Here is a 17,949-nt window from a genome sequence, read left to right as displayed (position 1 = left end):
CCACCCAGCTGATCATTAGGCAGATCATATTAGTGGTCTGCGGAATTTAAAAATATGAATTTAGTGGTCCCTGAGGTCCGAAAAGTTGGTGACCCCTGATCTAAACTAGGGAGTTTTGCAAGACTGCTGGTGAAGTATAGAGTTGATCTGCTGAGGACCTTTTGGAGTTTTTGGTGTTTTGGGGGGAGGGAAGGATTGCTTGGCTGATTCTGCAGGTATGAGTTTATCTGAAGTGGGGAGGTGTTTGCTTGTTTCCTGAGCACATGGTGAGTATGGGTGGGGGGAGGTTTTCAGCTTCAAGTGACCATTTGATAAACAGAATCACATTTTTCAGCCAGGTTTCAGGTCCATTCCTCCTTTAGAAAGAGGACAAATAGTTGGGAGAAGTTGGTTTGCGATCAATAGCTGGTGAGTAAGCCATAAGAGGAGAACCCTGGCAGAAGGATGGACTGCGGGGGAACAGTGCTATTGTGCTGCCAGATGCAGAGTGGAAGGTCCAATAAACTTCTGACCCCTCTTGCTTACCATTTAATTTTTCAGGAGGTAGAAGATGAAATAGGAAGAGCTGTTCTTGTCCTAACCCTGGCCAAGAGAGGACTTGGTCAGTGGGCTGAAAGTATCAAGCACTTTCAGAGAAAGTGACCGTGTCATATGGAGTTTAAGATGAAGAAGAATCATGTGGAGTCTCCTCTAGTTCTGTATTCAGTCCTGCATGATTTAACATCTTTACATGGGATCTAAAAAATGGAAGTTGTTTATAGTAGATGTTTATTAAAATTTCAGATGACATCAAATTAAGGGATTAGCTAACATTTTACAGGACATACATGATTTAAAATTACCTCAATCTACTTGAACATTAGCCCAAATGCAACAGAAACATGTTCTGCATTGAGAAATGTTGTTCCTTTGAAAAAAGCAAATGAGTAAATATAGGATTAAAATGATTTAGCTTGGCAGTTGCTTGTGAAAAGAAACTAGAGCCCTGGTGAAACACCAGCTGTACATGTAAAAGCAGGGTGATGTATCAGCTAAAAAGACAAATGCAGTCTTGAGCTACATTAACCCTACATTAACGGAAGTACTCCATCTAGATCACAGGAGGAAATAATTCCACTGCATTCTGCACTGATTGGACCATGTCACTGAGTGTGGTTAAGGATTTGAGGAATCTGATTGAAGAGGCGTAAGAGCCATATTGCTTTCCAGCATTTCCCCCCCTGATCTTATCCACTAACAGAGGCAGTTCTATGAGTTCAGCCAAGCTTTATTTGAACAGTTCCACTTCTCCAGCTAATTGTTTTGTATTGTTTTGCAAATCTTTCCTTCTGATGCCCTAACTGACACACTTGCCAGATGCAAAGGTAGATTGTTTTCTCTGTTCTTTAGCTTGTAAAAAACTCAAAGCAAGTTTTGATATAGACATAAAGCATGCACCTTCCAGGGTTTCTAAATGCTAGCATTATTTCTATTCAGAGTTATGGAAGGGGTTGAGCTTGTATTGGCTGACATTTCTTTATCACATTGGCAATCCTTTGACCTTCTTAATGTGCCTTCCACCCCTGATATCTTCTATTATCTTCATTTCCACTTTCTGCATTGTATAAAAAGGTGCCATGATATCTTCATCTTCAGGAAGTGCCCACACAATTGGCAATCTTCCCACTGTCCACAAACAAATTTAATTCAGATTAACCAAGCCATATTGGTTTTACTAAAGTCTAGTTGCTGTCTCAGACCATTTAAGGCTTTTGGCTACTGCCATCAGCTCCATATCTAGTCTCCTCTCCATACTTCTCCCTCCCCAAATCCTCTCAGAGGGTTTAAATTCCACCTCTAATGACAGTGTGGCATCCGACACTGAAACTAGCTGATCCATAGCCCCTCTGTCTCCTATTTGAACTTTCCTATGAGAATTAAAAATAATCCCTACTCTCAGAACACACTTATGTATTTGCATGTATTGGACACATAAATATTTGAAGAGCCAGTGAGTTGCTCCTTGTTCCAGTCTTCTTAAAAGCATATCACCTGAGATCTGTCTAGTCCATCCTCAAAAAAAGCTTTTTTTTTTTACTCAAAAAAGCTCTCAAAATTTGTTGTTCTCCTGGGCCTTGCATTAACCTGAATGGTGGGGCCCACAAAAACACTCTTGTTATTGCAGAGATGTGCCAATTCTACTGAATCATTTCATATTTTTGATAATAGTTGGGTTTTTGTTTTGTTTTGAATGTTGTATTCCACCCAGTTGTTTTGAACTGGGCAACCTTACACATTAAATAAATTAAAATTATTATTTTCCCCCAGGTTGCTGTGAAATATGAGGAAAATAATTTCTAATAAGATCATGAATGTCCTATGTTTGCAGCCATAATTATAGTGGGGCCCATGACGTTAACATCCTTTAAATGATAAACTATCTTGTAACATTTGGATGCAAGTTTCATCCCTTCTCTATTTTCTTGCATTATTGTGATACAGGTACACAAATGGAGAGCTTATATCATGATGCCACAGTGCATGGTTTATCCTTTTGAGATAATCACAATCAGAAACAGGTGCCTCAGTCTAGACTATTACTCATCATTTTCTAGACAATTCTCTTGTGGTTCAAAAGAAACTTGGTTCAACAAAGCTTGGTGGCATTGTTTTTGTGTTCCAAGAAGCCATTGTTTGTTTTCTAGTGTGATAAACAAGCAAGCAAAGCTCCGTCACTGAAGCGAGATGGACTTTTAAATGATACAACTGTATGGAAGCTTATGGCAGAACCAAATATGAATAAGAATTTCAGAGACAATGTAATAACTGATGCCTAAGAATTTCACTGAGATTTCAGCCATTAAATGTTCTACAGAGATTAAGAATAGTATCCCCACTCTAGTCCATCACTGGAAGTTTTCAAGAAGAGACTGGACAGCCATTTGTCCAGAATGGTATAGGATCTCCTGCCATGGGCAGGGGATTGGACTTGAAGACTTCCAAGGTTCCTTCCAATCAGTGGTGGGATTCAAATAATTTAACAACCAGTTCTCTGCCCTAATGATTTCTTCCAACAACCAGTTCACCAAACTGCTCAGAAAGTTAACAACCAGTTTTCCCGAAGTGATGCGAACTGGCTGAATCCCACCAATGCTTCCAATACTGTTGTTCTACATTCTGTGATGGACAGCAGGCTCATCACAGTCCCCCTTGGACCTCTGTGCCCATTTGTTTGTACTGCCTTTTAAAGGATGTGGAGAAGCTCAAGCAAATCCAGGGGAGCATTACCAGAATGATAAAGATTACAGAAAACAAGTCCTACATGGAGTACTTGAAGAAGCTTGTTTAAGTTACACAAACACCGAGAGGTAATTATGAGTCCAACATATGAAACAGCGATCAGAACTTCTCTCTGCTTAGGCTAAGAAAGGATAGGGACCATCAGGTTGATGTTTTTTTTTTTTAAAAAGGAGAGTGTCTGACGCATTTTGGAAGGAGTTTTCTGATGATAACAGCTTTTAAACAGAGGAGCAATTTGCCTAGAGCACAGTGGTAGATACCCCAATGAATACTCTGGAGGTTTCAAATCTGATCTTGATGGCCACTTACTAGGAATAATTTCATGTTGTGGTTCCCAAAATGTGTGCTGTTGTGCTCCGTGTGAACTCTGGGATTCTCCTGTCTCTGGTGTTCTGATGTTCCACAATATTTTACTACTTAATAAACTGGTTAGTGAACTTGCTACAGTGAGCTTTCGGAGATGTAGGGCAATATTTGGGGACAGCAGAATGTTGTGTAAAAATACTAAGATGCTAAGGGCACTGTGAATTGGCAATGTTTGGGAACCTCTTTAGTGGATTTTTGCAAAATTGTGAAGGTCAAGCTAAATAATCAATAATGTCCTTTTTATGCCATATATTTATGATTCTTTATTTCATTTGAATATATTCTACATGCCAGCCTTTATATTAAAAAAAAACAAGTCCAGGATAATTTACAATGGTGTAAAAGAGCCAATATTAACATCCTACAATAAATATCAAAAACTCCAATATAGTCAGCAAAGAAACAAACTCTTAACAGTAAATCCAACCACATTCATGACAGTGTGTATTAGCACTCATTCATAATTGTCCAGATAAATCAGACTCTTAGTCTTAACTCAGGACCAAAACTTTAACATCTATCGACATTTAGCCTACTTCTGAAAAGTGGGGGCAACACCATGAAGAAGGAACAAACAGGCTGGCATGGAAAGAGATTTGTTCAGCCATCTGAGTCCCAAACCACATAGGCCGAGGGGCACATTTGGTCCTTTAAGCTTCAGGTGGCCCTCAGAATGTTCAAAACTTCATTTAAATATTATTTTATACATGATTGAATGGTAAACATATCAAATGTGTTAATTTTAATTTTAGGATTTAGGATTTATTTCATTTATATGCCGCCCTTTTCCCCGAAGGGGACTCAGGGCGGCTCACAATTCGGTCAGGGAAGGGGGTACAGACAGGGGATAAAAAGACGAACATAACAATACGCAATTTAAAATACACAACAACCATTCAAGGAGGGGGGCAAAAGCTCTTTAGCCCCAGGCCTGCCAGAACAGCCAGGTTTTAAGGGCTTTGCGGAAAGCCTGGAGGGTGGTGAGGGTTCGAATCTCCACGGGGAGCTCGTTCCAGAGGGTCGGAGCAGCCACAGAGAAGGCTCTCCTCCGGGTAGTCGCCAGTCGGCATTGGCCAGCGGATGGAATTCAGAGGAGGCCTAATCTGTGGGATCTGATCGGTCTATTGGAGGCAATTGGCAGTAGGCGGTCTCTCAAGTACATTTTAAATGGCAATAAAATAAAACAACCTTACCCACTATCCCACTATTTTTTGGACTGCAGCCATGGTATGATCTTTTCACAGACACACACCAAAATGTGTACATCCCTAGTATTGTGGGATACAGTAGCTCCCCCAATACCTTGAATCTGGCAGAAAAACAACTAGGCAACTAATGGCACATTCTCAGGGTTGGCACACAGCTATTGTGAGCAGCATCCTATTAGCTGTATTTTACAACAGTTGTAATGTCTGTGTTGTTTTCAAGGACACCCCAAAACAAAGGACATTGCATTCATCCTGATAAGTGGTTATCAGAGAATGGGTCACCGTGGCTAAGCTGTCTGAGCTAAGCTAGAAATGTTATTCTCTCTGGAACAGAAAGTCTAATGAAGCATTAAGAACAGGAGAGCTAAAGTAAGGATTGAACTGCAGGGCTACTCTTCACGATGAGAACAAAATGAATGTGTGGTTTTGCCCTTTGTTATATTATTCCAGCAGTTCAAAAATAATTTCCACTTGCTCATAGATGATTCTATATTTCATCTGTCTCTTTCTTTCCTTTTCCAATGAGCATCAAATGCTCATTTCTGCGTCTCCATAATTTCCCACCGTCTGTTTTCAGTGGCAAATAAGACTTCCTTGCCTTCACTGGGGTGATTTCTGCTGCTGTCAAAAGGTTTAATAAACAACTCTCAACCTTTTGGCATGCATCAACTGGGTTTTCAGATTTCAGTGGGAAGTTTGGATGATATTCTCAAGTGTAAGTCAGTGTCCTTCTCCAGAAATTCAGACTCTTAAAACTGAACACTTAGCCCTTTTCATTGCAAGGAATCCCCTCCTTTCTAATTAATCCCCTCACTTGGAAGAGATACAGGATGCTCGTTTCCTGTTAACTGTGGAAATCAGAGACATTTTAAAGAAACAATTGTGGGGGTGCAAGGCTGAATGCCTGCGAAGTGGCTGTGAAGTTGGATCTGTAGGGCTCAGCTGTGTAGTGTAGCATCATTCTGACAATGGACTCGGCTCACTCTCACAGAGTTTATGATTGCCAGCAACCCCTTCTTCACCCCTTCTGCTTCCAAATTCTGGCCCAAGGAAGCACAGCTAAAACAAATGTTAGCATATTTATACAGATTGGTTCATTCAGGTGTTGTTTCTGCCACCAGGTGCCAGAAACCAGTTGTGTTCCGCTTGGAACAGAATGGGATGAGACAAAGAGAGATGATTGGAAATCAGTTTTGCTGAAGAGAAGAAGGCTAGTGAATCATTACGTTCTGTTCCCGTGAACCATGCTTTTGTGTAATGAGAAATGGCTGTTTGCTTCAGATTTTTTTGTTAGGCTTTAGTACCTTGGCTGACCCTGAAAAAATGAAGTGGGTGGGACCTGCCTACTGCACAGGGCTGCCAATTAGACTGGGAAATGGGGAGGGGGAATCACCATCATCCTGGAAGAAGGCAACATTTACTGATGCCAAGAAAACATCATTCCATAAAGTCACCAGGAGTTGACTTTATGGTGCTCAATCAGAGATCCCATGGACGGATATGGTTTCTCTTTGACTGGAAATCCTTGGAGATCTCCAGAGGATGTTGCAAAATCATAATTTCTAACCTGATAGGCAGAAAAGAAATAGTTAAATATATTATTGGAGAGTAATCGTGTTAGTTATTGTTAATTTGTATTTAAAATAACTAATTTAAATTATGTGCAAATAAACACCATCAAATAGTATCATATTCAGCTTTTAACTGCCCCACATCTCCTCAGCATGTGTTCCATGGGAGCTACTAACCTTGGGCTGAAAATAATTGTTCATTCACCTTTAAAAGAAACAGGTTTTATTAAATCTGTCCACAGCTTTTTATTGCTTAGGAAAAACAACAGGACTGGATGAATACAAACTGAACTGAACTGAACCTGTACAGCAGGTCATTTGTACGGGATTAGGAATTTAAGGGCAATATGCATGTCCATATTTTTGTGATGATTATCTCTGATTTAAAAAAAAAGATAATCCAGTCATTTTATTATACTTAGAATAATTTGTCATTCTAGGAATGTTCTGTTTGTCTCTTTACACACACACACACACACACACACACACACACACACACACACACACACACTTTCCTCCAAGAAGCATAAAGGAGTCTATACAGTTTCCACTGTTTTACAGGTAGTCCTCAGCTTACAACACTTCATTTCGTGACTGTTCAAAGTTACAACGGCACTGAAAAAAGTGAACTTATGATTTCCCCCCACAGTTATAACCTTGAAGCATCCATGTGATCGTATGATCAAAATTCAGATGCTTGGCAACTAGTTCATAGTTATGACCATTGCTGTGTCCCAAGGTCATGCAAGCAAAGTCAAAAAGGAAGTTAGATTCACTTGATATCTGGGTTACTAACTTATCAACTGCAGTGATTCACTTATCGACTGTAGCAAGAGAGGTTATAAAATGGGGGCAGAACTCATTTAACAAATGTCTCACTTAACAATAATAAATTTTGAGTTCAGTTGTGGTCATAAGTCAAGAACCACCTGTATTTTATTATTTTTACACTAATCTATGAAGTAGGTTATGATGAGGGTTAGGGATTTATCAAAGAATCAACTTAAGATACCTCTAGCTGATGCTACATAAGCTCTAAATAATCTTCTGTTTGATTCCTGGAGTTCCAGATGTCTGTCAAATGTAATACTATAATTGGAGACATGCCTGGTTTTAATGGAAGCACAGGACTGGTTCTTAAATCTTTGGCTAACATTTCAGACTGGCTGCCATACCCATTTAATTCCAGAAGATGTGCAAATCTATTGTGTATGAACTCCAGGATTCATTGCAATGCTGGTTTGAAAAGTCTGTAAGAACAGTTGTATAATGTACCAGTATTCAGTGTGCAAAGGGATAGGAATTTGTGGCAAGGTTGGCTAAGAACAGCTTTGGCTTTACCAGCTACCCTTCTTATATCACAGTGCTGAAATGCCACAGAGTTTTCACGCTAGCTTGATTTGGTGCTTTTTCTTGCGTGATAATTATGGAAAACATGAAAAAATAGCATTTAAGCAAAGTTGTAAAGCTCACGAAACAGAAAAAAATGAACAATATTCTTTATTGTCCAGTTTTTATAAACACTATTTATGATATACTGGTTTTGTCCCTCTTAAGGTATTTTCCAGGTAAAGTCTGAATGTTATATTTCCTATCTCCCATCAGACTAAAGGTTGAATACCTCTAGCAATTTGCCACTGCTTCATGCTTCATCTGCAGTACAGCAAGATTTAAGACAGCTAAGATCTATAAAAGATCTCAATCCTATTTTTAAACTTTAAAAAAAAGTTTTAGGGTTATAAGATTATTCTAGAATTATAAACATTGAATATATACTGTATGTGTTGCTCTGTTAGTCTTATATGCTGATCTTTGGATCATAACAATAAACTAGTTTAACTCAATGATATCAATACGTTAGCATATAATATATACACATGATCCACTGCAATTGGTAATTCCTATTTGTATTTCGCATTCTGACTTTGATTCAACAAAATAAAAAAAATTCTTACTGGACAATTGTTATAAGTGTATTTTTCTTTTCTGTGCCTGGGTAAGTGTATGTTGTACTGGTGGTTGAACAATTTGTAGAACAGCCAAAATGTTCTTATTATTACTTAATTTTCACTGAAAATAATAAAAATGACCATAGTTTGTGTATGCTTAGAATGATTCAGCCTCCAGCACAATGGCCAATCAGAAAATGATGTGTTAGCACACATAATGCAATGCACAGCCTAGAAAAGCAGTATCTTGCTCTAATTAACACATTTTCTAGATGTATTTTGGTGATGCTCATAAATGTAAATTCACTGTTGCATCCAAACCTGATAATACAAGATAGATCTTCCCTGACTTCATCACTGCTAACTCTGTGCTTGTCTGCAGCTTGGATTCTAGACTATAATGTAGAGCAGTGGTTCTCAACCTTTTCTTCACAGTGGACCCCTTTCAAAAACCTTTTGTGGCCATGGACCCCCAAGACTTAAGATTTAAATCATAACATTTCTTCAAGCCTTCGTGGACCCCACATTGTGCCCCCCCCCGAGTGGTCCGTGGACCACAGGTTGAGAACCCCTGAGGTAGAGCACCATAAAGATGGCCTTGGGAAAGTATGCAGAGACTGCTAGCAAAATATGAATGAATCCTGAGGGAAGGGAAGCCTGAATTAGGTGAGAAATGTAAGTGATTCTACCACGAGACTCTTTGATATAAGAGGGAGGGCTAGGGAAAGGCAATCAGGCTTTTGTAACTAATGTTAGCCCTTTGAACTTGGCCAAGTCAGTGTTTCCACAAGAACTCTACTATTGATATGGGCTTTCGAGCAGAAACTTGAAACTCTGACAGAAGCTTCTGATACCAAAGTAAGTCAAGGCAGGCTCACTTTAAATAAATAGTACTTTCTTCTCTTCCTGGGCTTAATTCATATTTTATTATGAGTTCCCATATGTTTTCCCCCAAATCATCTCTCTGGTTCTCTACATTAATAACCTAAGACTTTCCAGTCAATAATTGTTTAACTATACCCAATTATAGTGCAGGCTCAGTCCCATACTATAATTGGGTATAGTTAAATGATTATTAAGAATACCTGTAAAACAGGAACCAAAGACTAATGTAGAGATCAGACAAAAAGTTGTATCTGGTATAAGCTGAGTCAGAGATATCGGAAAGTGCAGAAAGACTGTGAGATCAGAATGCCTAAGAAATGTATCCTTAAAAGTTGGAGTTGGAACAAGTGTCAGCTCTTGTTTCTTTTCTTTTTTCTTTTGCCTACCACTGGTGTTGAAATCTGACATCCCAAAAAGTTTTTGCTTGTCACGGACATAATCGATAGGTGTGAAATCCTTGTTGTGATTACAGCATGGGTATATAAATTTGCAGAGGTAACTGCCAACCATTGATCAATAACCCTCAAACCAACTCATTTGGCAGGGAAAAAAGTGCGAGACAGACAAAAACTCACTGGTGAGCAAAATCTTTTCTTTTCCCAACCGAAAAAGGAACAGGAACCCAAATATCTTCACCTGAGGAGGCTTAAAGATGTTTATGCATAAAGAGAGTTCTGGAACATATGGGGAGACTGGTGGAAGAAAAGCAGGGAGAAACCAGGCTGGTGAATCAGGGATATTTGCATTGGGCATGTGAGAAGTCTGGCATGGGAAACCTGGAGGAAGCATGTGGGTGGTATGAAAAAACCCGGATGCTTGACAATGTGAGGAAATCACTCTGCTGCTAGCTTTCCAAGAACTTCTGGAGCATGTACGAATTCTGGCACAAGGAGAGAACGTGGGAAGGTTGTACGTGAGGGGCAGTTTGTGTGAGGAGCTGTTGGGAAGTGTGCTGGTGGGTGTGGAGCATGTGGGGAACAGAATATGTGGGGAGCAGGTGGAGAGTGCGCAGGTGGGCGGGGAGCAGGCAGGGAGCATGCTCAGCATTAATTCCCCTGCATTCCATTCTGTTTAATTGCTTATTAAATTCTAAGCAGACAATTATCAGCAGCAATTACAGCTCCGTGCAGTGACACAATTGCCGCTTTAGCATTTGTTAATCAAATGCTTATTTAGTACTCTGCTTTATTAGCTGTTTCTGGAGGGAGAGCCTGATCCCTCAGACTGGGTGGGTGGGGGAAGTTCAGCCTTCTATCTTGCTCTAGGCTGTTATCTCCTTTGGGACTTTCAATCTCTGTCACCCCCGGGAGAATTCCCTTAGGAAGATTAATCATTCCACACCTATGAAAAACTAAGCAACAGCATCCATCAGCTCTCGGGTTGTAATGGCATCCCTTCAGGGCTTTGTGGGAGATGAAGTCTTCACCCATCACTTGGGCCTGTGGCAACCTGCTCTGCAGACAGACAGACGCTTCGGGTTCCAATCTCCAGAGAATAGGGTTTGCAGGTGAAGTGGGCTACTTTAGGCTCTGGGGATGGTGGGAAAAGAAATAAATCAGGGAAGGAGGGAGAGAGAAAGGGGAAGCAGGAATGAGAATAGCACTATGAGCCTTTTTCAACTATTTGCTCTTGTGGAGAGAAGAGGATGTCATTTGAGCTCTGTGTCAAGGAGCCAAATGTCTTGGACCAGTCCTGTGAAGGACAATGATAGGGACCAGTCCTTGCACCATTGCAGACAGAATTAGCAGGAGGGAGCTGCGTGATCAAACAATCTGATTTGGCATCAATCTGGTTCTCTGCAGGGTTGCTTGGTAAAGGAGGTTTAAGTATTGGGGGGGGGGTGTTGTAAGAGCCTCTGCACTTTTAATGGAAAGTCACAGCTCTTGCCCCCAACCAAGCATTGCTTTGCAACTGCACTCTTCAATCAAATTTCAATAGCCAAAGCCAAGGAAGGACCGGAAAGAGATAAAAATGGGACTTATCAGCAGGAAATTGATCCTTCCACCTCTCTTTTATGATAATGTATGCAGTGGCTTTGCATGTTTTTTGTGCATCTTGACATGGAAACTCATCAGAGAATTACAGAGACCACATATGAGAGGAAAGTAGAATTAGGATGTTCCAGTGGAAGAGTGCACTTACGTTATTTATTTTATTTTCATAATTGGATTGGCCATAGCTTCTCCATTCCAAATTACTATAAATAATTTCTTTTGCTGATTTACCACCTGAATGCAGCATTAAAATAGTGTATAAAACTACACAAATAACTCTAAGTAGTGTGTGTGTGTGTGTAGCCAGGTTTTTTTTAAGGGGGGGTAACATGTCTGTGACTTAGAAGCAGAGTGATTAAATAGTCTTGAGCGGGATCAAAGCATCTCTTTAGAGCCTTTGGGGATAATGAAAAAATGGTGTCCTTTCTTTTAAATGCGTAGCTGCTTACATTTTAATAAACAAACCGACCCGCCATTCATCACTAGAAGAAAAAGCTGTCTTTAATGTTCCTTTCTCTTCAGTCTGACAGCCCAGCAAATAGTACTCTGTATGACAGCTACACGCTAGAGCAAAAAATATGGCTTCAGAAATGAATAAGTTCAAATCCAATCAGTGCCAAAGATACAAATCTAAAAGATACATTGGCTCTGATATACGCTCCCTGCTACTGCTACTGTGGATTCAGAACTGCTAAAGAGAAAGTCAGGGCCAAAAAGGTTTCACCATGAATGCACCATAAACTCACTTTGTTTACCAGGCACAATGAGGAAAAAGGAAGTTAATCTTCCAAGTTCTTTTTTATAATGTTGGCCACAGAGATGATGACTTTAGTACATTTGATGCAGGTTATATTGTCCATCCTCAATTTAGGAACACAACTGGGGCCGAAATTTCCATTGTTAAGCAATGCTTTTGTTAAGTGAGTCACTTCTTATTTTACAACCTTTTTTTTGCCACAGCTGGTAAGTGAATCATACAGTCATGACTAAATCCAGCTCTTCTCCCCCCTCCCCAACTTCCCTCTCCCCTCATTGATTTTGCTTATTGGAAGTCACTGGGAATGTTGCAAATGAGGATCAAATGGCCCCAGGATATTTCAATTTTCATAAATACATGCCAATTGCCAAGGTCCCAAATTTTAACCACATGATTGTGGGAACATTGCGACAAATTGTAAATCACTTTTTTCAGTGCCATTGTAACTTCAAACAGGTGCTAAACGGATTGTTGCAAGTACAGGATTACCTGTAGTGAGCAATTAGATGCTGAGCAATCTTTAAATCTTTGTGATCTCAAATGGTGGAATGACATCTGAACCTTCATCCTTGCTATCTTAATTCTCTCTGCATTTCCTGTTCTCCTGGAATAGAAATTTTACTTTCTGAACTGCAGACCAATCAACTTAATTAGAGTGAAGTTTTAACCAACAATTATAACTACTGAATGAGTTATTGTTTACTTACATTTAAGCTTATAGACCTAGAATAATATCAGATCTGGACTGGCAGGCCCAAAGAAGCTTTAGAAACCCTTTCCACTGTGGATTGTCTGCATGTGGATTGTTTGCATGTTCTTAAAAAAGTCTTTGTTTCTAAACCTCATCTTCTAATTTGCACACTTGGGATAAAAAAAGGTAATTTCTAAAGCATTTACAAATAAAGATAAAGGTTCTCCTTGCACATACGTGCTAATTGTTCCTGACTCTAGGGGGCGATGCTCATTTCCGTTTCAAAGCCGAAGAGCCAGCGCTATCCGAAGATGTCTCCGTGGTCATGTGGCTGGCATGACTCAACACCGAATGCACATGGAACACTGTTACCTTCCCACCAGAGGTGGTTCCTATTTTCCTACTTGCATTTTTACCGTGGCACGACAAAACCGCGCTACGCAAAATAGCGGAGATTAAATCGTGTTGCTAAAGCCGCGGCGTCATCACCGCCGCGACAACAGCGCGGCGACAGAAGGGCGTTCTACATGCTTCGTTCTTTGCCTCCAAAGGTAGCCCTCCTCCTCCAGCTGACAGCGGCAGCGGGCACGGGGCAAAGCGGGCTGCCCAGCAGCAGCAGCCCGCGGGAAGGGTCCAGCTCAGCCGCGGGGGGAGCAGGAAGCCTGCGGGGGGGCCGAGCACCGGCGGCAGTGGAGGATGTAGCAGCGGCGGCAGCGGCTGAGGCTTTCCCGGGGCCGGCGAAGCGGGCTTGCCCGGCAGAGGCAGGCCGCCCTCTTCTTCCTCAACAACATCTCCTTGGACGGGCGGCCGCCGCCGCGCAAGCCCGCTTCACCGGCCCCGGGAGAGCCTCTGCTGCTGCCGCCGCCCGCCCTGCCTCTTCCTCCGGGGGAGGCGGCGGCGGCAGAGGCCACCCATCCAAGGAGATGTTGTTGAGGAAGAAGAGGGCGGCCTGCCTCCGCCGGGCAAGCCCGCTTTGCCGGCCCAGGGAGAGCCTCAGCCGCCGCCGCTGCTGCGTCCTCCTCCTCCGCCGGCGTCGGCAGCCCCGCTTGGGCCCCCCGCGGGCTTCCTGCTGCCCCCCGCGGCTGAGCTGGACCCTTCCCGCGGGCTGCTGCTGCTGGGCAGCCCACTTTGCCCCGTGCCCGCTGCCGCTGTCAGCTGGAGGAGGAGGGTTACCTTTGGAGGCAAAGAACGAAGCATGTAGAACGCCCTTCTGTCGCCGCGCTGTTGTCGCGGCGGTAGGGTCGTTTTTTTCTTAGCGCTTCGGACGCCGCGGATTTGTCTCTGCACTTATGTCGGCGCGGATGAGGGCATCGCGGTTTTGTGGTGGAACCCATTTTTACATGCTTTTGAACTGCTAGGTTGGCAGAAGCTGGGACAAATAACGAGAGCTCACTCCATTACGTGGCACTAGGGATTTGAACTGCCAAACTGCCGACCTTTCTGATCGACAAGCTCAGCGTCTTAGCCATTGAGCCACCCTACCATATACAAATATGTAGTTGTTTTTCCAATACATTTTTATTTCAGCCTTCTTCCCAAAAATCATGGTGACTGACCAGTTTGTTCTAATCTTTAATTAGTATAAATCTGTAAGATAAGGTTGACGGATGGAGAGGCCCTGGCCCAGGGTCACACAATATGCTTAGAAACTGAATGTGTCCTGGTTTTTCCAAAGCAGATATGATGGTAGGAAATCTATAATCACTTCTGGCCATTTTTAAAGGCCAAATCTTGCTATGAGATACCTGATTGGGACTAAGGCTACAGCACTGTAAGAAAAGATTAGCTGCTTTCTATTTCTTTCTCCTTATATAAAGGTGCTGATTACCACAAAGGGAGAAAAAAATGTACACATCATATGAGCACCAGGAAGAAAGATCTTCACTATCAGTCTTATAAATATGGCTAGAGGAACATTCTATAGCAGTGTGGGAAATTGCTGCAGTCCCATTGAAGGGGAGCTAGAAGGTTCTAAATATCACCAGGGAAAATTTATTGTGCAGCTATTTTAAAACCTAATTTGCCCAATACCAACCTACCCGGGCACTAAGACCTTATGGCCAAATGAATGCTGTACCTGGGTTAAGGCATTCTTTATGTTGATGCCCAGATTATGAATCACCCTCCATCCCAGATTAGTTTTGAATACCTTTTGAAGGCATGCTTGTACATTCAAGCACTTTTAGGACAAGACTGCCTTGTAAAATCGAATTATTGTTTTAATGGTTGCATTTTGAATATTTCTAAATTGTTTTATTTGCTGCCAAATTGTGTTATTGTTGATTGTTATATGAATCGCTTGTATTCCCCCCCCCCCTTTTTTAAAAAAACTCTTAACTTTGGGCATCTCTGAGAGACAGCTAAACAAAGAAACATCACATTCTGATTGCTCTGCTTTAATTTATTCCGGAATAAAGTCTGAACTAGCCACCACCACCACCACACCTAGAAGTTAGCGATTCACTCTGGAGTGATGGAACCAAGGGGCAGGAAAGGCTGGGCTTCCGAGGCCTTTTAAGTATTGGTGCAGTTTTGCACTGCATTGTCCATGCTACAGCAGTATATTACCACCGAAGAAGACTAATTGGTGGTTATTTATTTATTTATTTATTTATTTACATTTATCGGATGATGCGGGGAGAGCCCTGCGCTCTGCTAGGTCAAGTTTTCCGACGGCTGGGAATGGGAGAAGCAATGATGGCAAGGGTGGGGGGGGGGAGAGAGAAATGTTTAAATATAAAGCAGATAGAAGCTCTCGTAGCAACCGCTGCTGAAGTCGACAAGAAGCACCAGCTGCGGGCTCTTGGCAGGAGAACGGATGTTGTGGCTCTGAGAAGCCGCAGGGCTGTTGGCACTCGGCCCCTTGCAGGGGTAGCGGCTGCGTGGTGCTTTTAGCCGTCAAAATATAGTCTCCTCCCTTTCTCTACGCGTCCGAGGAGCAACCTCTTCCCAAGGGTCTTCGGCTCCTTCGTTGTGGTGTCGTGTCCCCCCCCCCACCCCCCGTCCCCTTCCCGCTTTTAGCCCGCCGCCGTTCCAGGCAATCCGGACGGGACGGAGTTTAGCCCCGCCAGGTGGCTGCCTTGCAGCGGAGCCCTGCAGAGACGCCAGGCCTAGCAGGAGGCGGGAAAGCGCGGGCAAGAGAGCGAGCGAGCGGGATCAGTGCAGCGTGGCATGACGAGACGAGGCCCCCCGGAGAAGTGAGCTATGTCCCTTATTGGTCACACTACATTTCTTTTTCATTAGCAGTTAAATGCAGACATGAGGGATCGGCGCAGGTTCACTGGGCGCGCGCCGTGCAGCATTTCCTGCTGTGATGGATTAGCCCCAGCGGAGGCCCAGCAGCCGGCGGGAGGGCAGGGGATTTGGGAGGGGGGGGGGACGGTTGTCAGCGGTCCAGGCCTTGCAAGCTTGGCAGAGGGGGAGCCGAAAGGTACCGCCTCGCCAACGATAGGAGCGGGGAATAGGAAGAGCGGAGAGAAACAAGGAAGGATTAAACGGACTGTAAAATCCCGGGCGGCCAGGAGATGGCAGCAACGAGAGCCGGGGGAAAACTTAACTTCGACCGATATTTCCTTTTTTTAAAAAAAATGTTTTTTTTAATTTGTTTTCCATTTAAAAAAATATAAACATTTCATCTCTCCTTAAAGCAGCCTGTGGTCTGGGTACAAATATTTCTGTGTAACATCCTTCCACAAATTATATACACTGAACAATTATAATGGTTGGTATAATAATTATTCAGCTTCCGCTGATATTTCGAAGTCCCTGTGAAAATGGAAGGATGGGGGTCACAGTTGTAATTTGGAGGGCTGGGGGGGGGGAGATGACTGTTTATCATACACATTGTATGTCTGAAATAATTATTATTCTTAATTATCCATTTTCTTTAATCTGTCTCTGTTGCTGCTGCAGTTTGGAAATATAACTGACAGGTTATCGTTTTGGCGCTTTCATTAATTCAGGATTGAATCTAAAAACCTTGTCAGTATATGCTGCACTTAAAAAAAACCAGAAATCATATTCTCTTGGCCCTGTGATAGAACTGCAAACCTCCCTGTACATATAGTCCTCACCTTACAACAGTTCACCTAGTGACCATTCAGAGTTACAACGGTGCTGAAAAAAGTGACCTATGACTATTTTTCACATTTACGACTGTTACAGCATCCCCATGGTCACTTGATTGACTTTCGGATGCTTGGCAACTGACTCACATTTATGACAGTTGCAGTGTCTCGGGGTCCTGCGGAGACCTTTTACGACCAGCCAAGCCAAGTCAATGGGGAAACCAGAGTCACTTAACCATGTTACTAATTTAACAACTGCAGTGATTCACTTAACAAATGAGGCAAGCAAAATTGTAAAAATCTCTGGTCAAAAACTCACTTAAGAAATTTATCACTTAGCAACATAAATTTTGGACTCAATTGTGGTCATAAACTGAGGACTACCTGTATTGCTGAACCATAGTTTCTGGCTTCCCTGACTATTGGAGCTACTGGTTGGGGCTGCCGGGAAGGGAAAGGAGAGCCATTGGTAGCTTTAGTTCACTCCCTGATTAGTATTCTGAATGTCAAGATATATGGGGAAGAAAATGTAGGACTGTGGCCCAAGAATTTAATGGTATAATTTCATCTGTCTACTAAACAGTAGCTCCTATTAGAATACACTGGGTAGACAAATGGCTACTGCAATTTGCTTGATACGGGACTGTTCAAATGGCAGGGGCTTGTTTGTTGATTTGTATGACCCTATTCAGAAGACTAACTCCTGTCCTTCAAGATCTGCCCTGGTTTTCAATAGGCTTCTGGACCCAATTCAAGGTGTCAGCGATTATGGGTGGTCCTCGACATAACAGTTTGTTTAGTGAACTTTCAAAGTTGTTGTGGCATTGAAAAAAGTGACGACTGTTTTTCGCAGTTATGACCTTTACAGCATCCCCCTATGATCATGTGATCAACATTTAGATGCTTGGCGACTGGTTCATATTTATGACTGTTGTTGTGTCACAGCATCCCCCTATGATCATGTGATCAACATTTAGATGCTTGGCGACTGGTTCATATTTATGACTGTTGTTGTGTCCCAAAATCATCAACCTCATCAGAAGGTTGACGACCTTCTGATGAGCAAAGTCAATGGGGAAGCCAGAATCATTTAACAATCGGGTTACTAACCTACCAACTCCAATGACTCACTTAAAAACTGAAGCAAGAAAGATCGTAAAATGGGGCAAAATTCAGTTAAAT

The 17,949-nt window shown here is 42.3% G+C and overlaps 1 protein-coding gene across 3 annotated transcripts in view; it reads left to right on the top strand.

Moving 5' to 3' along the window:
- Positions 1-17,949, top strand: part of UNC5A (unc-5 netrin receptor A) — a 100,722-nt gene that overhangs the window by 59,114 nt on the left and 23,659 nt on the right. Inside the window, exon 1 of one of the 3 annotated variants that reach the window (XM_087709347.1) lies at positions 15,801-15,897. The exons of the other annotated variants lie outside the window; for them this stretch is intronic. The gene's annotated coding sequence lies outside the window, so the exon portion shown is untranslated. Of the gene's footprint in view, positions 1-15,800; positions 15,898-17,949 lie in introns of those variants that run through there. 3 annotated transcript variants of the gene reach the window in all.

This window comes from Thamnophis sirtalis, unplaced genomic scaffold, assembly GCF_051295495.1.
Source record: "Thamnophis sirtalis isolate CommonGarterSnake01/CBP01778 unplaced genomic scaffold, rThaSir2_p1.2 scaffold_3, whole genome shotgun sequence".
Taxonomy (NCBI): domain Eukaryota; kingdom Metazoa; phylum Chordata; class Lepidosauria; order Squamata; family Natricidae; genus Thamnophis; species Thamnophis sirtalis.
This window is presented reverse-complemented; position numbering and strand designations above follow the sequence as displayed.